This window comes from Ylistrum balloti, unplaced genomic scaffold (genome assembly GCF_031769215.1).
Source record: "Ylistrum balloti isolate Yb309-2 unplaced genomic scaffold, AGI_CSIRO_Ybal_v1 Utg370370, whole genome shotgun sequence".
Classification (NCBI taxonomy): domain Eukaryota; kingdom Metazoa; phylum Mollusca; class Bivalvia; order Pectinida; family Pectinidae; genus Ylistrum; species Ylistrum balloti.
This window is the reverse complement of record NW_026782260.1, coordinates 143894-165478: the sequence shown is the minus strand read 5'-3', so window position 1 is coordinate 165478 and position 21585 is coordinate 143894. Positions and strand designations below refer to the sequence as shown.

At 37.3% G+C, this 21585-nt stretch overlaps 1 protein-coding gene across 1 annotated transcript in view; it reads left to right on the top strand.

The window, feature by feature from the left end:
* The first annotated feature begins 352 nt into the window (after positions 1-352).
* Positions 353-21585, top strand: part of LOC132554027 (mitogen-activated protein kinase kinase kinase 13-like) — an 83293-nt gene continuing 62060 nt past the window's right edge. The window contains exon 1 of the mRNA XM_060218324.1: positions 353-446. The gene's annotated coding sequence lies outside the window, so the exon portion shown is untranslated. The remainder of the gene's footprint in view (positions 447-21585) is intronic.

Genomic DNA, 21585 nt, shown 5'->3' with positions numbered 1-21585 from the left:
TTTCTGTGAAAAAAGATGTTGATGTCATCTTCACACTTTTTCATCCTGTTACAAACCAGGGGTCAACATATTACCATTGACTCAAAGGAAGGAGATGGACTTAGTACAGGAAATGAAATCACATTTGTTGAATAAGCTACTAATCAAATATCAATATAACTTAGTTGGGTTATTTCCAGGCATGAGCTTATTGCCAGGTAAAAATGTTTCATTGATGATTTTTTAAAGGTGAATTAAATACATTTTGAACCACATCTTTGCTTGGTATTTTTACAGGTGCAGACTTCAGTGTTGTGAACGGACAACAGTGAATAAACAGAGTGAGATCATTGGATAATTGCAAAGGTCGTCAGAGGTCATGAATGTTAGCTCGGCATGCATTCCTCCACATATTGCTGACAGAGAACTGAATGGCTGCTAATTGCCTCAATGATTGAAGATAGGAGGTAAGTTTAGATGATTGATATCAAAGGTCAAGGTCAAAATAAAACCCTGCATTAATCTGTTTGATATGCAGAGAAATAAAAATATGCTTGAGTTAAGAGTTCAGAAAAAGGGGAGGAAATTTATCTGCTCATCATAATCTGCTGTAAGGGCAAGTGCATGTGCTTAACCTGCATTTGATTATGTGTCAACTTTATTAGAGAGGAATTTTCCCCGTAATTTGCAGACCAATGGTCATCAGGATTGTTTGGCCAGTTATACACTCCTGCAGATACAGAGCATATAAATGTAAGATGGCTGAATGAAATATACATTATTTCAATCCACTACATCCTTTTGTATATCAGGAGAGATAATTCATCTACATCCCTTTATTTATATGAGGGGAGATAATCCTTGTACTGTCTCCAGTACATCCCTTTTTCTATGAGGGGAGATAATCCTTGTACCGTCACCATTACATCCCTTTATATATAAGGGGAAATAACCCAGGGTATGAAATATACAGATAAATTCAAAATTGACATGACAATGTTTTCTGTGGTAATGTGTCCCCATTAATGACCCCATGTAGCTATCGACTACAGACTTTTGATTGAATATTAAAATATCTGTGGTCCTCATGGATGACCCCACAGAATTATGAACCTCAGACTAAAGAAACAATACTAAATTGTTATCTCTGGTAAACTGCCCCCCATGGATGGCCCCACACAGCTATAGACAACAGACTATAAAAACAATACTTAATTGTTGTCTCTGGTCAGCTGTCCCCCCATGGATGGCCCCACACAGCTATAGACCACAGACTATAAAAACAATACTAAATTGTTATCTCTGGTAAACTGTCCCCATAGATGGCCCCACACAGCTATAGACAACAGACTGTAAAAACAATACTGAATTGTTTTCTCTAGTCAGCTGCCCCCATGGATGGCCCCACACAGCTATAGACCACAGACTATAAAAACAATACTGAATTGTTTTCTCTGGTAAACTGTCCCCATGGATGGCCCCACACAGCTATAGACCAGAGACTATAAAAACAATACTAAATTGTTATCTCTGATAAACTGTCCCCATGGATGGCCCCACACAGCTATAGACCACAGACTATAAAAACAATACTAAATTGTTATCTCTGGTAAACTGTCCCCATGGATGGCCCCACACAGCTATAGACAACAGACTGTAAAAACAATACTGAATTGTTTTCTCTAGTCAGCTGTCCCCCAATGGATGGCCCCACACAGCTATAGACCACAGACTGTAAAATCAATACTGAATTGTTGTCTCTGGTCAGCTGTCCCCCCATGGATGGCCCCACATAGCTATAGACCACAGACTATAAAAACAATACTAAATTGTTATCTCTGATAAACTGTCCCCATGGATGGCCCCACACAACTATAGACCACAGACTATAAAAACAATACTTAATTGTTATCTCTGGTAAACTGTCCCCATGGATGGCCCCACACAGCTATAGACAACAGACTGTAAAAACAATACTGAATTGTTTTCTCTAGTCAGCTGTCCCCATGGATGGCCCCACACAGCTATAGACCACAGACTATAAAAACAATACAAAATTGTTATCTATGGTAAACTGCCCCCCCCCCCCCCATGGATGGCCCCACACAGCTATAGATCCCAGACTATAAAAACAATACTTAATTGTTATCTCTGGTAAACTGCCCCCCCATGGATGGCCCCACACAGCTATAGACCACAGACTATAAAAACAATACTAAATTGTTATCTCTGGTAAACTGTCCCCATGGATGGCCCCACACAGCTATAGAACACAGACTATAAAAACAATACTGAATTGTTTTCTCTAGTCAGCTGTCCCCATGGATGGCCCCACACAGCTATAGAACACAGACTATAAAAACAATACTAAATTGTTGTCTCTGGTCAGCTGTCCCCATGGATGGCCCCACACAGCTATAGACCACAGACTATAAAAACAATACTTATTTGTTGTCTCTGGTCAGCTGTCCCCATGGATGGTCCCACACAGCTATAGACCACAGACTGTAAAAACAATACTGAGTTATTTTCTCTGGTCAGCTGTCCTCATGGATGGCCCCACACAGCTATAGACCACAGACTATAAAAACAATACTGAATTGTTTTCTCTAGTCAGCTGTCCCCCCATGGATGGCCCCACACAGCTATAAACCAGACTATAAAAACAATACTGAGTTGTTTTCTCTGGTCAGCTGTCCCCATGGATGGCCCCACACAGCTATAGACCACAGACTATAAAAACAATACTTAATTGTTATCTCTGGACAGCTGTCCCCATGGATGGCCCCACGCAGCTATAGACCACAGACTATAAAAACAATACTTAATTGTTATCTCTGGACAGCTGTCCCCATGGATGGCCCCACACAGCTATAGACCACAGACTATAAAAACAATACTAAATTGTTATCTCTGATAAACTGTCCCCATGGACACAGCTGGCCAATACCACACAGCTATAGACCACAGACTATAAAAACAATACTAAATTGTTATCTCTGATAAACTGTCCCCATGGATGGCCCCACACAGCTATAGACCACAGACTATAAAAACAATACTAAATTGTTATCTCTGATAAACTGTCCCCATGGATGGCCCCACATAGCTATAGACCACAGACTATAAAAACAATACTGAATCGTTATCTCTGGTAAACTGTCCCCATGGATGGCCCCACACAGCTATAGACCACAGACTATAAAAGCAATACTGAATCGTTATTTCTGGTAAACTGTCCCCATGGATGGCCTGACACAGCTATAGACCACAGACTTTGTATAGAATACTAGAGTGCTATCTCTGCAATGGTGTCACTGAAGATATCCACTAATAACTATTGACCATAAAATGCTTTCTTCTGAAATATCGAAAAGCCTATAATCATTATATCTGGCCAGTATGTTCCTTTTATGAAGTCCAAGAAAGTTTGCAAAAAGAAATGACCTTGACCCATAGTCAAGGTCACAGGGGTCAAATGTGTTAAACCTTTGAATGACATTTTCTGATTATCCAAAACATCTAGGATAGTGATATTATTCTAAAATAGGTTCTCAATGATGCCCGGTAATATTTGAGAACAGAAATGACCTTGACCCATATTCAAGGTCACAACAGTCAAATGTGTTAAACCATTGAACAACTTCTGATTAACCTAAAGGCCTAGGATCATAATATTTGGCCAAAAGGTTCCCTTATTGGTGCCCACATAGTGTGTGAAAAAAAAACTTGACCCATAATGATATTTAAGGCCATTGGGGTTAAATTTGGTAAAATAGTTAAACAACTTAACCAAAAAGCCATCATATTTGGCCAGTAAAGGCTTATATACAGATATGTAGAACCTTCCTGACTTACTGAATGGGACATATTTGGCTGGGAGTTTTCTTTGCATGATTTACACATAATTATAAAGACCTTTTACTGTGGCATCACACTGTTCCCAAAAAAATAGATTGGGCCGCGCCCACTGGAGGTCTGGAGGGCTTAGGATAAGTAATGTTATGCTTGGGATAAGTAATGTTACGCAGTGAAAAAAATACACGTGAGCCAATTACTTATGTTCTATTCACAGTATTAAAATAAAGAATACATGACGGGAAAGGGAATTGCAAGAGCTTCATTTTGATGTAAGATTCTTCATCATTATAGTATAAATAAATAAGAAATTCTAAGTTGAACCATTCGCTATGCAATGTTTATAGGTCTACAATAAACTGTTATCAGTAGATCTCCAGTGGGCGGGGATTACCTGACTAATGATATGCATGAAAGGTCTTAATATTGGTTTTAAGTTAGGATTATGGTTTATAATTATATGTACCTATGTATATGTATAATTTTTCCTGTCTTTACATTTAATTGTTTTCTATTTATCGTTGGCTTGTACAAGTCTAAAATATGTTGTATTTGTGTTTGTAAACAATGATATAAAGGGCGAGTAAGCTTCTGCTGTCCTTGGTCATCTTTCCAGCTATAACTAAGAGTCTTTCTGCAATATTGATTGACCATCTTCTCTCCTTGATTTAAAAGAAAGCTATCAATTATATTTAACTGGAAACATCATGAGAAAGTCTCAATTCAACATTGCACAGATGAGGGGGGCTCACTAATAATGGACAGAACCCATATGGAGTAATTTGTCATATTGCTTTAAGCATTTACTGTGGAACATATGCACAGATATAGTACCGTTCGTCATAAAGATCAAGGTGAGCGATACAGGCCTTCTGGGCCTCTTGTCTATGGTAAGGTGTCCCAGTGGATAGTCTGACATGGATATTGATCCCAGACTATATAAAGAATATAAAGAAGGGTGTCCCCATGGATAGCCTCACATGATTATTAACCATATACTATAGAATACTGAAGAGTTATTTATGGTAAGGTGTTCCCGTGGATAGCCTCACATGGCTATTGACCACAGAAACCACATAAAATACTATTAGTGTTATCTTCCAATTCTAAACAGGTGTCTTGCTTCATTCAGTCTGTCTTCAACTGATATCAGAAGGGGATCATACAGGCGACATACATGTCTGGCATTTGGATACTATGGAAACTGAAATTAGATTTTTGATATATGAAAGATTTTATAGTGAATTGCTGATATGAAATTAACAAGGAAGAAGATAAATGATTAATGGTTATTATCTCTCTAAACAGGCAAAGTCTTAATATGTTTGTATTAAACATGCTTGGAAACCCTGAGTAGAACAGCACACATACACCTGTTTCTTGGGGAGACAAGAGACTTATTCCTGTAAAGGTAGGCATGCATTTCAGCCAATAATGAACCTTTGTTTTGATGGCGAAACACATCAGAGAATAAATGAGATTTCATATACAATGCCAGAGTCTATGTGTAAAACCTCATCTACAGATTGAAAATAAATTTTCTCGGTTATCTATTATTTTTCCCAACGGCTGAGTTACCATCTTATAAAATATTAAACTTACATCCTACTTGTATTTTAAACTTTGATGTTTCTTCTCAAATATCAGTGGTTACCTCCCTTGTGAAATTTTAAATGATCTTCCTTGTTGTATTGTAAACTTGACTTCTTTGGTAATAAATCAATGAACAAGTATATGTCTTGTTCCTTTTCAAGTTTATTTCACTTATGATCAACTTACCTCAGTTGATAAATATCCATTCAGGTTAACCACAGCCTGTGTGAAGTCAGAGGAGAAATTCTATTTTAAAATTTGCATGCTTGTCAAGTACTTTAGTCATAATTGTATTGTACTTTGTGTCTAAGTAACTAAGTCAATAAATTTATGAAGCAATGACCTTTATTGACAGGTATTATAATATATATGTGACCTTTATAGACAGGATTGTGTTATAAACAGGTCAGCTTTAAAGACAGGTATTGCTAAATACAAATTACCTTTATAGACAGGTATTGCTACATACATATGATCTTTATAGACAGAAATGTGTTATAAACATATGGACTTTATAGACAGGTATTGCTATGTACAGATGGCCTTTATAGACATTAATATGTTATAAACTGGTGGCCTTTATAGACAGGTATTGTTATAAACAGGTGGTCACATGGTTTGAAATTGATGTTCTTTTCCTTTTTCCTTACTCTAGTCCAATTCAATACCTTATGCTGAAAATCCACCTTTTTTTTCTCAAGATACTGTTCCAAGGACTTTTAGAGTTTAGATCTGCATGTTGAAATTGGTTGCTGTATACTTAACCACTATTATATTGCCTACTTAAGTTTACAGCACCAATTACACTTAACCTAAACCCATTGTCACAATCTGATTAGCCAACATCAATAGAGCTTTTGGTTGTACAGGCCTAATGGCCAATTCGACATAAACAGGAGTGACAACAGGGCCATTTACTGCTAATACAATTTAGTGAGGTTTACTGTTTTGTATAAGTACAAATTGTTTATTTTTTTTAAAGAAAAGCTTAAGGCTAGTGAATTTAAACTCCCCAGGAAGATGGTTGATGAGAAAGGTATTGTGTTTTCAATCAACTGCAAATGGTTTACAAGTTCTTTTTTATCATGCAAGCTTATAAAGTTCATTTTGGTTTTTAATTTCCTGAAATTAGAAAGAAACTGATGACAGTGATGCAAACTCTTTGAGTTGAAAGTCTGAATTACATCTCTATTTGTCTGTTTACAGTTGATTAGAACAATTGCTCATATTCAGTAGGAGTGGCAGAATTCATCGAGGCTAATCCATGTATTGCCTCCATTACATCCCTTTGTATATGAGGGGAGATAATCCTTGTACTGCCTGCATTACACCCCATTGTATATGAGTGTAAATAATCCATGTACTGCCTCCACAACACCCTTTTGTTTATGAGAGGAGATAATCCATGTACTGGCTGCATTACACCCATTGTATATGAGTGTAAATAATCCATGTACTGCCTCCACAACACCCTTTAGTTTATGAGGGGAGATAATCCATGTACTGCCTGCATTACACCCATTGTATATGAGTGTAAATAATCCATATACTGCCTCCATAACACTCTTTGCATATGACAGGAGATAATCCATGTACTGCCTGCATTACACCCATTGTATATGAGTGTAAATAATCCATATACTGCCTCCATAACACTCTTTGCATATGACGGGAGATAATCCATGTACTGCCTGCATTACACCCATTGTATATGAGTGTAAATAATCCATATACTGCCTCCATAACACTCTTTGCATATGAGGGGAGATAATCCATGTACTGCCTGCATTACACCCCATTGTATATGAGTGTAAATAATCCTTGTACTGCCTCCACAACACCCTTTTGTTTATGAGGGGAGATAATCCATGTACTGGCTGCATTACACCCATTGTATATGAGGTGAGATAATCCATGTACTGCCTGCATTACACCACTTTGCATATGAGGGGAGATAATCCATGTACTGGCTCCATTACATCTCTTTCTATACCAGTGTAGATAATCCATTACTGCCTACAGTACATCCCTTTAAATATGAGGGGAGATCCTTATCCTGTCTCAGGTACATGCCTATGATGAGGGTTGATTCTATAACCATCCTGTTTTGTCTGTTGTCAGGTTTCTACATTTTAATTTTCTCAAGTATCACCTTTGAAATGTAGCTGGTCCTGACTAAGTGTTGTTATTTTTTCAATATGGTCACAATGGCTGCTCTGTTGAAACTTACATTTTAAACTTCTTTTCAAATTCCCTTGGTGCCATTGAGCTGATAGTTGGTGGGAATTCTAAGAAAGGGAACCCGACAAAGTATTGCATTTTTTTGGCTTTATCAAATGTTCAATATGGTTGCCATGGCGGCCATTTTGTAACATGATCTTTCAATTATGGTTTCCTTGAATAAAACCTATTTCACACTTCATTTCAAGTTCAAGCTATGGGATGCGAAATGCCAGAAATGATCCTGTGATGGTTCTGACCAAATGTTGCCATTTTTTCTGTCCAGTATGGTTGAATTTTTTGTGGGAATGTGGAGAAACTGAAATGAGGAATGTTTTTTGTCTTTAATGCTAAATATTCTGAACAGTTGGAGTCATTTGATAAGTATTATTTCTACTTCCTACTGTAATATCTCATTAATGTTTTTCTTGTAAGATGACTATTTAGGCCCATTGGGCTCAAAGAAGTTAATTTGACTGAACAAATTGATCAACAAATACATGCAACAGTTGAAGTCATCACAGAAACATTTGTATGATAGGATTCTGAAGATTCCTGTGGTACTGGGCACTGGAAGTTATGGATGTATTTGGAGTATATAAGCACTTATTAAATACTTATTTAATAGGAATGACAGGTTAAGAAATTGGATGAAATTTGGATGAAAGAAATGTGATCATTAGCAGGGATGAAAATAATAATGAATATATGCATATTAATGTTTTGATACTGTTCATCTGGCTGTTTTGCACTTATTTAACAAACTGTCAGAGGAGATATCGGCTGTCTGAAGGAAACTCTTGGCAAGGGTGTGATGGATCAATGTTGAATTGATGTATGTATGAACACTGGGTCTGATCAATGGAAGAGGCCGAGACGGATGTCTGATGGAGCCTGCTACGTACACCCTTAGTCTTCATCCAAATTTGTGCACGAAAGAAGGAGAAAAATCAATGGCGAGCCTCATAACAAATTCATTTGTCTGTCCCGTGGTGTACAAATAAAGAAAGGGGCGACCTGTGTGCCGTTTGCCACACGCAACAGTTTATTTTTGTCCAGAAGGGATAGTTATTCCGTTGCCCTTATTGCACCACCAACCACGACGCCAGTTTGTTTGCGTATTCCACAAATGTGTGATTGAGGCGTCAATATTTATACTAAGGTATCTTAGATCTGACAAATCATAGACGAAATATTGATCAGGATATATCAGGGGAAATGAGTTTTTTTTAACAGTGCTTCCTTGGGGCAGATTGAAGATTTAAGGTTCTTTTTTAGGTTTGAACTGTCTGCTTTCTTTGAGGCATTAACATTGTGATCAAGGTTGGATGATTTTGGCTTATATATCTTCATTGACAGTTGCTTTGTTCACTTTGTTTGTTTACTTGGGTTATTGCCCCATGAACAGTCAGGGTCATTTAGTAGCGGATGGATTCCCACTGAGCCACATATGGGAGGCCCACTGAACGCCCTCCTGAGCAATAAGGGTAAAGAGCCTTGCCTCTGAGAGCATAGAAAGGTCCCTTTCTCAGGTTTCTGAGAAACTCAAACTGCCACAGGAGGATAGCACCAGACTTACTCTCTTTGGACCTTTAGCTGAGGTTACGTTGGCCAATGCTGTAACAACTGAACTGTCACTGCCCCCAAGCTCATAGCTGATCAGTCTGTGCTCAGGTGATTTCTGATGAAAAATGATACACAGAAAAAAAAAAAACAAACAGTTTTAACAAAGTCATTCTATTTATTTAGCAATAAGCCAAAGTGACCAAAATACATATATCTGACTTGAAACAAAGGGGTGGATATATTGCAGGAGAAGGCGATAGCATTTGCTCATAATTCTACTAAACAACAGTAGAAATGAATAGGCTTATTACCAGGCATGGGCTTATTGTGGAAACCATCAGGAATAGTGTGTCTCTTGATCTAAAGGAAGAATCTTTATCAGTGTTTATGTATACAATAAAATGTGTTAGATAAGCCTTTGTAGTCATCAGCATTTGTTACATTTAAAATGATAGTACAAAACGTGTGGAAAATGCAACACCTTTCAATATTGTGACATCACAGCCAGATGATCAGGACTTGGCTGTGGCTTGGCGAATCAAGACATTTGGAGATATGACCAACATCAAACATTCATTTAACCATACATGTTTGCTAGTTCTTTATGTACTATAGAGCATAGGAAATGAATAGCTGATGTGTAAAAATATCAACATATATAAACTGTGCCCCCTCTCCGCCTCTTCTCCCACAGCAATAAAGTAAAGTGTGTGTTTTTGGGGAGCGGGGCTATACTTGATGAAATCAGGGTGTCTGTAACTCTCTATCTGTTTGTTATGTTTAATCAATACCTAAGAGAGTTGTGTGCATGTGACTTTTTGAGTACTGTAAAATCATTGATTTTCTTGGAGGATTTATTTCAATTGATTCCATGGATACTGTTAATCCATGAATTCATATGTATATGAACTGTTTAAAAACATACAAGTAGATTGATTTAGCTATATTTATCTGTGGAATCAAATGTGAACAAAATAGATTTTTTTTATTTTTTTTTTTTTTAAGTGAGAATTAAGACCTATGAAAATTTTGTGATTTTTGTGGAAATTATCTAATTTTCCACTGTAATACTGCTTAATTCTTTGACTTAGTTCTTAATAAAACTTTGTTTGTGATCAGTACTTAGAGCAGTTTTTCATTTGTTTATATCTATTTCAAAGCTCAGGAGTTATGTCCCTTCAACGATTCCTTACATGAAATTTGAAGTAGAGGATATTGGCTTAGTCTTTCTTATGGCTGAAAGTTCTACCAGTCAGCATATTGATCTCTATGTTTTTCATAAATTTGTATTATTTTTGCTATATTGTTTGAAATTGTGCACTTTAATAAAAAAAAAATATCAAAAATTTCCTTTTTTTTAGTTAAAAAAAAATGAATGTTGTAATTTAAATTTTGATTAATTAGTCTTTCAGGAAAAAGTATTGTAAACATTACAATGAATTTTAAATGTCATATTAATCTGCAGCAGTTTTGAAATTAATCAATAACACTTTTAATTTCAAAACTGCTAATGATAAAATGTAATCTTCAAATGCCACTAATTAGTTGGAATATAAACTGTATGGATAGTGTTAGCAGATGTATCGGAAGATAATTAGTGACAATAGCATGATGTTGGTAAGGTATATGTGTATTATTTATGTAGACTGTCTGAAAGCTGAAGCACTTCTGTATGGTTATAGTAGTTGGATCAATGATAAAACCCACACAACACTATCTCTGGAGGCCATTCTACCCAGCCTTGTTATCTTTACTACCTCACAGAATGCTTTCATATATCACCACACAGAAATTGCAATATATTAATATTTGCCTAAATGAAATAAAAAATAACGACCTTTCCCCACAGATATCCGTAATTTTGAACTTTTTAATGATTAATTTTGATTTCAATATGATACAATTTCAAACTATACTTCCTTTTATTATTTTAGATATTGAAGTCTTTCTGGAATAGATTCAAATGCAATGCTGAATGCTCCATGAGCTTAATATTCATATTAAAACAAATACAAGGAATATGTTTGTGTATATATTACTTTCAGGGGAAATATGAATGTTATGGTCTTAGTACAAGTGAGGAGAGACGGGTGGTACTCACACATACCTTGCCTTAGTACAGGTGAGGAGAGAAATGGCACTCACACATACCTGGCATTAGTACAGGTGAGGAGAGAAGTGGCACTCACACATACCTTGCCTTAGTACAGGTGAGGTCAGAGAGGTGGCTCTCACACATACCTTGCCTTAGTACAGGTGAGGTCAGAGGGGTGGCTCTCACACATACCTTGCCTTAGTACAGGTGAGGAGAGAAATGGCACTCACACATACCTTGCCTTAGTACAGGTGAGGTCAGAGGGGTGGCTCTCACACATACCTTGCCTTAGTACAGGTGAGGAGAGAAATGGCACTCACACATACCTGGCCTTAGTACAGGTGAGGTCAGAGGGGTGGCTCTCACACATACCTGGCCTTGGTACAAGTGAGGAGAGTAGTGGCACTCACACACATCGATCTTAGTACAGGTGAGGAGAGAAATGGCACTTACACATACCTGGCCTTAGTACAGGTGAGGTCAGAGAGGTGGCTCTCACACAAACCTAGCCTTAGCACCGGTGAGGAGAGAAATGGCACTTACACATACCTTGCCTTAGTACAGGTGAGGTCAGAGGGGTGGCTCTCACACAAACCTGGCCTTAGTACAGGTGAGGAGAGAAATGGTACTCACACATACCTGGCCTTAGTACAGGTGAGGAGAGAAATGGTACTCACACAAACCTGGCCTTAGTACAGGTGAGGAGAGAAATGGTACTCACACATACCTGGCCTTAGTACAAATGAGGAATAAAGTGGCACTCACACATACCTGGCCTTAGTACAGGTGAGGAGAGAAATGGCACTCAAACATACCTGGCCTTAGTACAGGTGCGGAGAGAAATGGCACTTACACATACCTGGCCTTAGTACAAGTGAGGTCAGAAAGATGGCTCTTACACAGACCTGGCCTTAGTACAGGTGAGTAGAGAAATGGCACTCACGCAAACCTGGCCTTAGTACAGGTGAGTAGAGAAATGGCACTCACGCAAACCTGGCCTTAGTACAGGTGAGGAGAGAAATGGCACTCACACATACCTGGCCTTAGTACAGGTGAGGAGAGGTGGCACTCACACATATCTGGCCTTAGTACAGGTGAGGAGAGAGGTGGCACTCACGCATACCTGGCCTTAGTGCAAGTGCGGAGAGAGGTGGCACTCGCGCATACCTGGCCTTAGTACCTCCACCAATTAGTGTAAATATTTTATCAGTTAAACTCCATTATCCTGTAGTAGGGTATGAATATTTTATCGGCTGCCTATCGTTAGCTTTAGAGATAGAGAAACATTTTCAGATCTAGCTGAGCCTGTGCGTGTTAAAAGGCTTCAGAAAGAGGTTTAAGCTGGAGATTAATCTGTAATTTTAGAGGTTTATCACTATGAAAAAAGTTGATTTTTTTCCCCCACAGAATAGAAATATTTTTTTGTCACAGGACATTAATTTCACGGCTGTTAATAGGATTAGAATAAATTGGTCTAAAGGGCAGATGTCTGGTGCAGTGACGTGTGTCAATGTGTATACAGCCTTCTGCCCCGTAAAGTCCAGGACAACACTCACTGAAACCATTTAACCAGCAGACAGTTCTCTATAATTGAATTGAAAAGTACAGAGAATGATATCCAAAATTTGATAAAGCTTGTTGCGATAAACCACTTGTAAAATCCCAAAGGGACAGGAACAATACACCTTAATCTACAGAAAGACTGTCTTCATATTTCTTGTTTATACTTTGCAAACTGAGCTGAAATGTAAATATAGATCATTGTATTGAAAGCCTTTTTACTAAAGTTTCTTTGTTTAACTTTATTTTGGAACTTTTAATATGTTTATGTACTACTTATAGGAAATGAAAAATGCTTTTGAATACGAAATATTATCTAAAATTTTCATTCCCAAACTGATACATCTAGAGAAAAACATAAAATCCTTGTTTTGATTTCAGAGGTTACTGCCTAGGTAACAGAATTGATATGTTAATGCTGATATTCTTCAATCCTTGGTAGTTCCACATTACTTAGAGTTTTAAAGATCAGGACCGGTAGGACCATGATTCACTAGACCAGAACCATAATTCACTAGATCAGAACCATGATTCACTAGACCAGATCCATGATTTACTAGACCAGAACCATGATTCACTAGACCATAACCATGATTCACTAGACAAGACAATGATCCATTTCGACTAGAACCAGGGTTTATAAGACCAAACCATGATTCATTAGACCAGAACCATGATTCACTAGACCAGAACCAGGTTTTATAAGACCAGAACCATGATTCACTAGACCAGAACCAGGGTTTATAAGACCAGAACCATGATTCACTAGACCAGAACCAGGGTTTATAAGACCAGAACCATGATTCACTAGACCAGAACCAGGGTTTATAAGACCAGAACCATGATTCACTAGATCAGAACCAGGGTTTATAAGACCAGAACCATGATTCACTAGACCAGAACCAGGGTTTATAAGACCAGAACCATGATTCACTAGACCAGAACCATGATTCACTAGATCAGAATCATGATTCACTAGACCAGAACCAGGGTTTATAACACCAGAACCATGATTCACTAGACCCGAACCATGATTCACTAGACAAGACAATGATCCATTTTGACTAGAACCAGGGTTTATAAGACCAGAACCATGATTCACTAGACCAGAACCAGAGTTCATAAGACCAGAACTATGATTCACTAGACCAGAACCAGGTTTTATAAGACCAGAACCATGATTCACTAGACCAGAACCATGATTCACTAGACCAGAACCATGATTCACTAGACCAGAACCAGGGTTTTTAAGACCAGAACCATGATTCACTAGACCAGAACCATGATTTAAGACAATGATCCATTAGATCACTTGTCTAGTTTCTTGATGTGCAGAAGAACAGCTCTTCATTTATCACTAAGTGTTATATTGACAAAGTAGACAGAACATACTTGGGAGTTAGGTCCGTCATCAGCAAAGATTTACAGCCATAAGGAATTAAGCTTGTGTAAGGAAACCTCACTTGACATTGTTACCTAGGGATTTATGGGGTTGTACCGAGGTCATATGAGCTGGTCATACACTGAAAAGGTGTTAATGTACAGGGACAGGCATTCTTTGGGTTTCTTATTGATTGGTTTTGATCTCTTCTGATTTCTGTAGGCGTGGAATACATCAAGTTGTATACAGCCACCAACTAGAAACACAGCTGAGCATTGTCAAGTTTTTTCTTCTGACAATGTTATCTGAATATTCATGAGTCAAAGGATTTTTTCAATCTCTTGTAAAGATAATGAAATATCAGGTACCTGTTAGATGTAAATCAGTTACTACAGTAAAGTTCACGTGGCATATAATATTTTCGTTTTTGAGACAAATGTGTAAATTGAAATAATTTCCTTTTTTCTTGGTTTTCCAATTGATTTTGCCATTTATTGTGAATTGAAAAATGTTTGTGAAAGTGGTAATGTTGTAATACACAAACTGAAACATTTCAGTCCAAATGGAAACAAATATTTACCAAGTTCTCTCTTCATGTTGAACCAGAGTTTGTCTTTAATACTATGTTTTTTATTTCCAAAATAGGTTGTAAATAAATTGTTGGAAACCTGTTCTTTGATCTTTACAGTTAGCATCTGTTTTCAACAAGAGCATACTGCTATTGTTTCAATTATTGAGATTGATATTGATCTTGTTTGACCTTGTCACTCCAAGGTCATTCAGATATATATCTATAATACTGCTTGCAAGCTCACTTTAAGCTGGCAAACAGTTTACTCTCTATATGGTATAAATGTATTACAGTTGATATTTTCATAAATGTTGAAATTTATGAGGAAAAGATCAGATTTGTAGGAAGAAAAAAAATAAAACTGTAGGGATTCTAGTAATGGCATATGGAAAAACACAGGTGTATTTTCAAAAGCTAACAATGCTTGAAGCAGGTGAGCTGTAGTGTATATTTTTGTCATTGACACTAAATATTGCATCAGAATGTCCTGACCGACATCAATAAACAGTCAGCTTTGTTTGTAGGAATCAAAACAAGAATTTTTTTTTTACTGTTGAAGGCTATTGATTATCATGAAATGTCATGTTAATGTATTATGAGACTATCACCTGATGGACATGCTAGGATAAAGGGGAGTGAGGAAACCATCAGGATTTTACGCTTCAATAGAGTCAGGCTTCTACCTTAGCTGTCAATAATTTACATCGATTTTATAAATGTTTTGTATCATGACAGGTAGATGGATGTGTTTGTGGATAGTGAGCATGATAGGGGTCGTGTGTCGTGGAGAGGGGGTCAGGGGTCGTGGAGATGGGTCAGGGGTCTTGAAGAGGAGCAAAGGATCTGGGATAGGGGCCAGGTGTTACAGAGATATAGGGGACAAAGGTCTTGGGTAGAGGTTGGATGTTGCATATTATTAAGAGATCATAGGTTTCCATTATATTATTTGATGGAGGATGGAATATCTAAATTAATTCATGTCGGAAAAGTGGTTGATTACAGCTAAAACAACAAAATATTTTCATAGGTAAAGTAACCAAGCGATAACTTTTGACATATAATTTTCTCTCAGATCTCATTTCTAATATGTCTTACACAGAAGGTTAAAGGTTTATATTAAAAGACACCAAGGGGGTGAGGGAGTTTGTCTTATAAGCTTTTGTAGTGAAGTTGATAATGTCATTTTCCAAAGAAATTTAGACAGTAATGGTAAGATAGACTTAATAATTACCCCATATCTCACTTGTCATATCAACATATGTGTGTAAAGTGAGGAAATAGATTTTTGATAATATTTGGCCTTAATTTATTGAAAATACTATATAAGAGGTTTAAGAAACATTTTTTATTTTGCCTCATATTTTATATGTTCTACTAACGTGGTAATCCAGTTTCCTCCCACAGTAAGAGTCCTCATTTATTTACATCCAGACCAATGGCAGTGATGTAATATAAGCTGTTAATTCATTGTAAAAGCACATTGTCATTATTATATGTTACAGGTGTAGGGAGGAGACAAATTTTCTTTTGTTCGTCCTGATGGCTTGTATGCTGTATATAGTGGAACCCACTTAATGTCACATCTTATATATTCTATGTAATATTACATCTGATAATGTCACTTATTTTCATGTGGGCAATGCTTAATATTACTTCATTTTGACAACTATCACCAAAAAAGCACAGATAAATCACAGGTCAGGAACTATGGATTTGGACATGTTATGTAAACATCATCACCCCCTACTGGCCATAAAACGTTTCACACCTTGTAACTTCCGAACAATAGATTGACTGTCTTACCTGTAAGGTCCAGGCTAGGTCGAAGGAAGTTTAGTTTGTTTGTTTGTTTTTGTTTTTTTTTTCAAATTGGCGTGCACATCCCAGTTGTTAACATGGGTTTTAAACCCTTTGTCACTTGGAACTAGAATGTGTATCGGGACCAATTTTGAAACAAAACAGTTGTGCAAAAGATATTTCAGAAAATAATCCACCATTAACCATATTTTACAATAAATTGTGTGTTTGTATTTTTTTGCCAACGATCCATGGGACACCTAATCGCAGCATGTCGATGTCATCAATACGAATGTGGCCATCTTACAATTTACAAAAACACATTTCTGATACGACGCTTAAGCTGCTAAACTAACTGATCTTAACTTTGTGAAATGAAGTATGGATTAGGCTTAATCGCACAGAAAATCATCACACCTGCCCCTGAAATACTTCACAAGACAGCTTATGTTGTTGCTGACATTGTAATTATTTTTCTCAGACAATAAATTCAGGGTAAATAACATATCCTATGGAAAGAAGATTGAAATCCAATTGATCATAATATCAGAACTTTGTCATTTTACTTTTTCTTCACATCATTCATTTCTTAAATTATTGCAAGCACTGATAAGGTGACGGTAAAATGTTCTGAAACAGGGTTTTCCCTATGCTGTGTTTCACGACATCTGATTGGCCATTGAAAATAACCATTAATGTAACAATATTGAAACATGGCGTTTCAATGGTTCACACTGTTGATTATTTTCATTGGCTTGAGTTGTGATCTTCAGAACACATTTGATTGAAGTTGCCGAAATACACACTATATATATATCAACTTTGCGAGGATGCCCTATTATGAAGGGTCTACAGTGATTGATAAATAGATTTTACGGAAAACATCAGTTTATGACATCATAGTGTCGCATACAAATTTGCACATGTGTACATTGTGAATATGACATATCATGAATCACGGTAATTCATGATAGCAGTTAAGATATTTCAGAGAATAAACAAACAAAAGTGAAAGAAAATTACTTTTCTTAACTTGTCTTTGTTTGGCCTGATGACTTGTATGCTTTATAAACATTACTAAGTGTTACAGGTGTAGCAAGGAAACATATTTTTACTTTGTTCGGCCTGATGGCTGGTACAGGTGTAGCAAGGAAACATATTTTTACTTTGTTTGGCCTGATGGCTGGTACAGGTGTAGCAAGGAAACATATTTTTACTTTGTTTGGCCTGATGACTTGTATGCTTTATTAACATTACTAAGTGTTACAGGTGTAGCAAGGAAACATATTTTTACTTTGTTTGGCCTGATGGCTGGTACAGGTGTAGCAAGGAAACATATTTTTACTTTGTTTGGCCTGATGGCTGGTTTGCTTTATTAACATTACTAAGTGTTACAGGTGTAGCAAGGAAACATATTTTTACTTTGTTTGGCCTGATGGCTGGTACAGGTGTAGCAAGGAAAGATATTTTTACTTTGTTTGGCCTGATGACTTGTATGCTTTATAAACATTACTAAGTGTTACAGGTGTAGCAAGGAAACATATTTTTACTTTGTTTGGCCTGATGACTTGTATGCTTTATTAACATTACTAAGTGTTACAGGTGTAGCAAGGAAACATATTTTTACTTTGTTTGGCCTGATGGCTGGTTTGCTTTATTAACATTACTAAGTGTTACAGGTGTAGCAAGGAAACATATTTTTACTTTGTTTGGCCTGATGGCTGGTTTGCTTTATTAACATTACTAAGTGTTACAGGTGTAGCAAGGAAACATATTTTTACTTTGTTTGGCCTGATGGCTGGTTTGCTTTATTAACATTACTAAGTGTTACAGGTGTAGCAAGGAAACATGTTTTTACTTTGTTTGGCCTGATGGCTGGTTTGCTCTATTGACATTACTAAGTGTTACAGGTGTAGCAAGGAAACATATTTTTACTTTGGCCTGATGGCTGGTTTGCTTTATTAACATTATGAATTGTTACAGGTAGGGAAATAAAACATACATTATTTCTATTTGGCCTGATTTCTGATAGGTCACATTGACATCCACACTGCCACATGGCTAGGTAATGACATTGATAATCACGTCTGTGCACTTTGTGAATCAATAGCACCTGCCCTGACATCAGGTCCATGGAAGATATTCACAAAGGGTCTTCTATCGACATCCTCGTCCCGTCACACTGGAGGAGGTGTAATACCCAGGCCACTGCTAGGTAGTAGGAATACCTGTACAAGCGTAATCAGCGAAATTAAGCTGTCAAGTTAATTACCATCACTACCCATTTACCTGCAAAGGGATGTTGTGTCAGATACTGTAGAGATAGGAGATTAAATATTTATTTCGGTTAGAATAAGATTGACATCTATTGAAGGCTGTTTAAAGTCACACTTAATCTCTCAGATGTTATATGAGTTAACACAAGCGTACCCTTTCATCATTCAATAAAAAAAAAATCCATACTTTTTATACAAAACATTAAAGAAAAATAATTATTCCATCATAACAGACTTAATCCTTATCTGACCTTATATTGCATGGAATTATTGGATGTCAAGCTGTCTGTAACATAGGAAATCGGGTGACATTAGTGGCTTGTATACAACAGGTGACCTCTGTAGAAAGGTAGCACTATGATAGAAGACCTCTGTAGTAAGCTTGTACTGTGTCAGGTGACCTCTGTAGGTAGATATCACTGACAGGTTACCTCTGTAGGAAGGTATCATTGTGGCAGCTGACCTCTCTAGTAAGCTTGTACTGTGTCAGGTGACCTCTGTAGGTAGATATCACTGACAGGTTACCTCTGTAGGAAGGTATCATTGTGCCAGGTGACCTCTCTAGTAAGGTTGTACTGTGTCAGGTGACCTCTGTAGGTAGATATCACTGACAGGTTACCTCTGTAGGAAGGTATCATTGTGCCAGGTGACCTCTCTAGTAAGGTTGTACTGTGTCAGGTGATCTCTGAAAGAAAATCTCACTTGGTTCATAACCTCTCTAAAAAGACATTACTGACATGTGACCTCTGTAGGAGGGTATCACTGACAGTTGACCTCTGTAGGAAGGTATCACTGACAGGTGACCTCTGTAGAAGGTTGAACTGTCAGGTAATCTCTGTAGGAACGTTGATCTGTCAGGTGACCTCTGTCGGAAGATATCACTAACAGGTGACCTCTGTAGGAAGGTTGAACTGTCAGGTAATCTCTGTGGGAACGTTGAACTGTCAGGTGACCTCTGTAGGAAGGTATCACTGACAGGTGACCTCTGTTGTAAGGTTGAACTGTCAGGTGACCTCTGTAGGAAGGTATCACTAACAGGTGACCTCTGTAGGAAGGTTGAACTGTCAGGTGACCTCTATAAAAAAATGTTTAGATACAAGGTGATGCCTGAAAAAATGGTCGTAGAAGTGTTTTCACCAACTACATAGTCTGTGCTTAGCTGAAGGTGTCATAGAAATAACTGTTTTTGCGTAGATTTATTAGCTTCAAAGTAGGCTTAAAATGGATATACAACCCAGTTTCACTATTCTGCTAGGAACACTGTTTACCAGTGTCCTCTAAATATACATGCATTGGAATTCAACAGGCATCGATCAATTATAGGATAGTCTGTAAATAGATTATGTTAAATTGTCCTTAGTCTGATTGTGACGTATTGAGATGCTAGACTACATCAGTGTAAATGGTTAGTACCATTCCATACTACCATTATATACATAGTCAAACAGCAAACCTCAGTAGGAAGCTAAAACAGCCGACACAATTGTCTTGGGATTTTATACTTGTTCCATGCCTAGCTTACTATGAATCCAATAAAAACAGAAGCTCTGTGTAAAAATCAATACAGCCTATACTCGTTTGTTTCAACAATGCTGATTGGCTGAAATTCCCCATTTGAATTCGCCATATTGATTTTTTAGCCTTTTGGAACCATGGATGCGAGGCCCAGCATACCCTTATATGGCATAGTGCCTTCTAAGTAGGGAGTTCCATTGAGGGAGATGTTTACTATACTGTTCTAAAACATCAGCAATTACTCTGTTGTCACAGGCAAACAGTTCTGTTGTGACCATCGTGTAGTGTCCTGTAGGATTGGCCTGTCCGGGACTGACCGGGACTTAACATCCAGTAGATTGGACATTTATGGTGTGGAATTTCTTGAAATAGTGTGAATATTGATATTCTATATATACTTTGGATATCTTAGAAAGGTTGAGAACGGATATCATTCATTGACAGTTTGTGGTGGAATTGATCTCACAGAAGGAATACTTCACCATGATGGGTAATATATATATTTTCTGTATTTTTGTAGAGTCATGTCATTTAATGTGTTTGTAAACCATGTCAATCACAACTGAAGACATTGTAGGGTACATAGTGTCACAGACATAGTAGGGTATTTGGGATCTGACATCGGGACAGTCCAGTAAGATGTTTGGTGTGGCGACATCAAATGATGTTAGTAACATTGATTTAACGCCTCTAATTAAATGTTTCAAACTCAGCCGAGTTCAGTAAACCTTCAGTGGTGAGATTGGGTACATATACTACCCTGGGTATAGAAATGACCATGTCAGCAATTTTTATCCCCCTCCCCTAACTCCCTGCCTGATCATCAGTGTCAAATCTGAACAGGCCAGTGACACTTAAGCATGAGTTGGTGTCCAGAACACTTTGTGTTAATTATCAGGCCTCCTACTAGGTGCTGTTGAATAGGCACTCGAGTCCTCCTGCTCTGTTGATATAACATAGAACTCAGTAAGGTGTTAAACAGGATATGGTACAAGTTGTTATGTATCAGTACAGTGAAGTGATAGACATCAGTTATGGTCATTAAATAGATTGTACATAATATGCAGACATGGGGACAGTGGTGGAATTCTGACGACTGATGGTTTCACAGTATTGTCAATGGTTAATGTGATTTTTTTAAACTCTTTTGTTTAATAATGGAATAATTCTTCAT